The following is a 6,000-nucleotide window of genomic DNA, read 5'->3' as shown; positions in this document are numbered from 1 at the left end:
CTGATTTAATTAGCTACAAATCCAACACCTAAGTGTACTAGCATCCAGCCAGTTTTTCTCTACTTTGTATACTATGAAATGGTGAAAGCCGTTGTCCAATGCTTAGCTTAAATCAAGATAAACTGTTTTGAAGACATTGTCAAGATCTAAAAGCTAACTTACTACGTATAGAAAGTACGTGTTGCTTCATGTGACTGCTACTCAGTAAGCCCATGGCCTTTCTCTTTATCCTAAGATGCCCAATTATTGATGGATATTTTAAGAAGCCTATTCTTTAAATTTCCCAATTATTGTGTTATTCTTACATATTATCTTTATCCCCATTTACGTTTTGTTAAAAACTGGTACAGTTTTATGCCTCCTTATAAAGTTTCTAAAAAGTAAAAAAATGAGATTTGGTGATCATCTTTGCAACTTGCAAAGATGGATATATAAATTTTTGATGCTAAATAATCAAGTGCACTTAAAATAACTAAGAGCTTTTCTAACATTGGTTAATGTATAGAGTTTACGAAATTGTATTGTATTCTCACAATAGTAAGGTTTTATTAGCACATTAGAGAGCAGTAATCTGAGGCTCAGAAGGCTAGTGATTTTCTAGGGTATAGAAATAATAAGGAGATTAAAATATGTATTTATTTAGTATTACTATTTGCTTTTAACTTTTGTATTTAATGGTAACATTTATACATTTGCCTTGTGGAACAGTAAACACCTACAAAAGAGGAAAAAAGTCCTCCTTAATTACAACACACAGATATTAATGGTTGTTAATATGCTTAACCTCTCCTCTCCTTAATTATGAATATTGAAGCCCCTTCAAATTTGGAAAGAGATTGGAAGTTCCCATTTGCAGATATCTGTTAACTTTAAACCATCTCTTTCGGAAGTCGGTTATAGAGACTTTATTCTGATACTCCAAGCATCATTTCTTTCAGTGTAGGCAAATCTTTATTTTTAAAATTTGTGGCTACCATTCTATTTTTACTTTTTGTATCAATTTGACTTCTTGTAAAAATTTAATTTTTAGGCCCTCCTGCCCTGAAAAACCCACGTCCCATTTTAAAAGCGCTGGGTTAAACACTATTTTGAAAATATTTAGGGTTGTTCTTTAACTATACTTAATACTATTATATTACCAAAATAGTCACAGCCATTTTCTGCCATCAACTTCAGAGCTATAATCTGCTTTTAACCTACTCTCCCAATTATGTATCTCTGTCATCTATCTACCTATTTAATGTTAAGCTATTATTATCTACCAGGTGAGTTATAAAATTGAAAAATAAATCGTGTTTTTCAAGAAAACAGACCAGTCAGTAAGAAGAAAACTGACTTGTTGGGCAAAGTGTTGTTCTGATATTTGGACTGAAAACCACTACAGTTTGATTCTCTGTCTCTAAACATGATGTACACTGATTGAGTACAATTTAATGCTGCTTAAGAAAAAAGTCTCTTTCTGAAGGGAATGGCAAGGGAAAGTATTTTAAGAGTAATGAAAAAAGGAGAAAGAAGCAACAATTATATTTTCAGGTGGATTTTCTATTATTAATTTCTCTGGATAGGAACCACCAAATATATTTACTGTTATTTAATATTAAAATTTATTTTCCTCAATCCCTCCCTTATTAGAGGCTGACTCTACTGTATTCATTTCTCTTTGGCTATTAAATAAAAATAATGGTTGTTCATAATTTCTATAGCAGCATTATCTATTTTGTGTGTCCTATAGAGTGCCATAAAAAGGAGATTTAATATTCACAATGTAGCAGGACGAGCTGCAGACAAGAACCCCTCAGACACCAAGTTGTACAAGGAAAGGGCTTTATTCAGCTGGGAGCATTGGCATCTCCAAAAACCAAGCTCCCCAAGTGAGCAATTCCTGTCCCTTTTAAGGGCTTACAACTCTAAGGGGGTCCATGTGAGAGGGTCATGATCCATTGAGCAAGCAGGGGTACATGACTGGGAGCTGCATGCACCGGTAATCAGAATGGAACAGAACAGGACAGGGATTTTAAGGATGCTTTTCCATATGATGTCCGAAATCTATAGATAACACAAGCAGTTAGGTCAGGGGTTGATTTTTAACTACCAGTCCCAGGGCATGTTGCTGGGCTGTCTGCCTGTGGATTCCATTTCTGCCATTTAGTTTTTACTTCTTCTTTCTTTGGAGGCAGACATTGGGCATAAGACAATATGAGGGGTGGTCTCCTCCCTTATTCCCCCCACTTTGAGAACCTCACTCAATAGTGGGAGTGCTCACTTTCATCCTCACTACCCAAGTCTTTTTGCAAGACAGATTGATAGTGATTTATATAGTACACTTGTGCTGAAGCATTTTGGTGAACTAAGGTAGAGATGAAGATTTTTATCATTTGAAGTACAGGTAGCAAGCAAGGGAGCAGTAAGCAGGTTCCTATTACTATTATAACTCCTGTTGTAAGAGTTTTAAATCCTCCTAGCACTGGGAACCATTTTCCAAACATGGCCCCAGGATCAAATCCATGCCACACTTGCACGGGCACGTGTGCCAGTTTTGTCATATCTCTAACTATCTTTAACTTCATCATTTGATCATCTATGTGTAGACAGCAATTAGTAAGGTTAAATTTCCCACAGACCCCTCCTTCAGCTGCTAGCAAGTAGTCAAGAGCCAATCTATTTTGATAGATAGCATTTCTTTTTTGAGTTTCCTGCTGGGCCAGAATAGTCAAGGCTCTGCTGGTTTTATTAGTAATTATTTCTAAGACAGCTTGTAACGGTATGATTCGGTTGAGCATGTAAATGGGGGTCTGGTATCCCCATGAGCCGTCTTGTGCCCAAGTAGCAGGCCCATAATATTGTATGATTCTCTCAGGGGGGCATTCATTATCTTTTCAATTTCCTATAGCTATGCTTCTTTCTTTGCAGGAAGCATAGACAGGGAAGCCCAGGAGTTCACCTGTTTTTATGGGCAGTAGGAAGAAAGATGGTTTAATAGTGCCAATAACACAACTACCTGCCTACTGGTCAGGTAATTTGGCATAGGCTCTATGCCCACATATGCAGCATAATCCAGTGGGGGCTGTCCAGTCCCTGTGGGACTCCTGGTGGGTCCACATGGTTTGTAACTTTGGGAATTTGCTAAATGGATTCCTTTCTGTGTGATTTGAACTCACCAAGTGACTGTTTTTGTGGTACCATTATACAGTTTCTGTCCCAGACAACTAAGTCATCCTACGGGGTGAGTGAATTCTTTTCCTTCTCTAGCTATGCAATATTGTCCAATAATTGAGGCTTTTAGGACCCAGAAATTATCAAGGTGATTCTTTTGACCCGGGAATTTATCAGGAACTAGGTCTGTAGGTACTAATTCTCAAGCTTCCCATGGCCATCAATCTCCCATTACAGTTCCTCCACATACATAACATGAAGTGACATTGAGAGACTGGGCTACAATGGCTAATTGCAAAAACAAATTTCTTGTTTTTCCTGGAACTTCTGGTACTGGCACATTTAGTTCATCATAGAAAGTTTGAAACACTGGCTCAGGAGAGCGTTTGTAAAATTCTCCTCAAACTAAGATATTTACTCGAGGATCCAGTCTGGCCCCATCGATTCCTAAGGTCACATGCTCCCCTTTTTTTCCAGTGAGGATTAAAGAGATTGGTTATTACTAGCTCTGAGAGGTACATTGTCCCTTGGTACAGGAAGGGCCACTTTTTCCTTTCTGAAGGTGGACTGGATCCTTTTCATCTTTTATCCAAGTGGCCCAAATGACACAAGACCAGTATCCACATTCATTTCCACACAGTCCTAATTCATGACATATGTACTTATTTTTGGTCATATAGCCTTTTTCCTAATCAAAAGAGACACATCGCCTTCCTAACTTATTGCCATTAATGAGAGCACAGGCATCAGATTTCAAGATTATGCATCTGGGCACCCCTTTTTCCTCTGTTCTGGCTAATACTTTACTTGTATCATTTACGAGTCCCCACCAGTCTTCAGTCCTTAATCTTATTTTAAAAACTATGGACATGGGAGGCTCAGAGGGGTCATAACACACATCTAGCCAGTCGTTTCCTGGGCTACATATCTTGTCCTGAGTGACATTATATAAACATGTTCCTTTTAAAGTTCCTAGGCATTCATAGTAACTATAGAACAGAAAGATTGTTTTAACTTGTTGCCCTACCTCAGTAACCTGATGTATACACTGAGAGCACTCCTCCATGTGGGGAAAATCAGTGGAAGTTTTTACTATACAAGTCCAAATTATAAGGAAAATGAGTCCCACAATGATCCTCCTCATGCTTCGGCCATGCGTAGACCAGTCATCTTCCGGGTGTGACTGGAGCAGGGCTTGTCGTCCTCCTCAGAGTCACCTTGCAGGGGTTGCCCAGGCTTGGTTTTGCCTCCCAGGTTTCAGCGACTGCAGGTTTCACATGGCTGTGGTGGATCCAGGTTGGGATTCCTTCTACTTTTACAGCTGTGGGGCTGGTCAGGATGACGGTCTGAGGTCCTTTCCACCGTGCGTGCAAAGGGGCTACATTCCAGTCCTTGACCCACATGCGATCACCTGGAGAGAAAGGGCGAACTGGGGAGAATAAGTTGATGGGACACCTCTCATTTACCCAAGTTGAGATTGTCTGTATAATTTTTCCTAAAGCCTGTAACTGTCACTGTAATTCAATTTCACCTAACTCTCGGGGAGTGCCTGGAAGCTCCCATAGTATAGAAGGAGGCCTATGATACAGTTTGTCATAAGGGGAGTATCCTGTTTTCTTGGAGGGTTGCATCTAATTTTAAACCATACCATGGGAAGGGCCTGTACCATTTTATTCCTGTTTCCTGATATACTTTCCCTAAACTATTTTTGGTAGTCCGATTCATTTGCTCCACCTTTCCGGAACTCTGAGGTCAGTAGACAGTAGTATGTAGATTCCAAGAGATTCCTAATACCTTTGCTGTCTTCTGTACCAAGTCAGCCTCAAACGCTGGCCCATTATCTGAGATGATTCATAAGGGCAGTTCAAACCTGGGAATAAGATCTCGGAGAAGCACACGGGTTACTTCATAGGCCTTTTCAGTTCGTGTTGGATAAGCCTCCACCCACCCAGAGTAAGTACACACAAGAACCAGCAAATACTTGTTACCTCCACATTTCGGCATTTCTGTGAAATCCACCTGAAGATCCTCAAAAGGAGCAGCTTCATAAGCTCATACGCCGGACGGAACAGTGGGGGCTTGCCTCACATTGTGTTTCACTGAATTCCAGAGCCCGAGCTAAAGCAATGAGCTCAGCCTTCTGGGCTGAAGTGCCCTGTGGCAACGGTTTGGCTTCAGTGACAGCATCCAAAGTTACCACCGCATATCCTGCACATCTTTATCCTTGTGGGTTGATGAAACTGCTCCCGTCCATGTACAACTCCCAGTCTTCTGATGCCCATGGCTGGTCCTGAAGGTCAGGTCTGCTAGAATAAACTGCGTCTAACACCTCTATACAGTTATGCTTGACTGGGCTCTCTGATACTGGGAGCAGGGTGGTGGGATTTAGGGTGTTACAGACTTTAATGGTTATGCGGGGATTTTCACATAGCAAGCTTTGGTACTTGGTTAATGTAGCATTTGTTAGCCAAAGATGTCCTTTGGTATTCATCAAAGTTACCATAGCATGGGGGGGCCTTTATATTCAGGTTTTGCCCAAGGGTTAGTTTATTTGCTTCTTGTACTAACAGGGCCATTGCTGCCAGGGCCCTTAGACATGGTGGCCAGCCTTTGGAAATCCCATCTAGTTGTTTTAAGAGATAGGCCACTGGCCTTAGCCAGGGCCCCACAGTCTGGGTTAAAACTCCAGCTGCCATTTTTTTTCTTTCTGACATATAGAGTGTAAAGGGCTTTGCCAAATCTGGTAGTCCTAGTGCTGGGCCAACATAAGTTTTTCCTTTAACTCACAAAAGGCTTGCTGTTGTAAAAGTCCCTATTCAGAAGGCTCCCGGTCACCCCCCTTTGTAA

General features: G+C 40.6%; 1 protein-coding gene across 1 annotated transcript in view; it reads left to right on the top strand.

Moving 5' to 3' along the window:
* The first annotated feature begins 5,268 nt into the window (after positions 1-5,268).
* Positions 5,269-6,000, top strand: part of ROBO1 (roundabout guidance receptor 1) — a 1,183,344-nt gene continuing 1,182,612 nt past the window's right edge. The window contains exon 1 of the mRNA XM_054551660.2: positions 5,269-5,449. The gene's annotated coding sequence lies outside the window, so the exon portion shown is untranslated. The remainder of the gene's footprint in view (positions 5,450-6,000) is intronic.

Source organism: Pongo abelii, chromosome 2 (genome assembly GCF_028885655.2).
Source record: "Pongo abelii isolate AG06213 chromosome 2, NHGRI_mPonAbe1-v2.0_pri, whole genome shotgun sequence".
In the NCBI taxonomy this organism is placed as follows: domain Eukaryota; kingdom Metazoa; phylum Chordata; class Mammalia; order Primates; family Hominidae; genus Pongo; species Pongo abelii.
The sequence above is the reverse complement of the archived record's forward strand: the minus strand, read 5'-3'. Positions and strand labels throughout refer to the sequence as shown.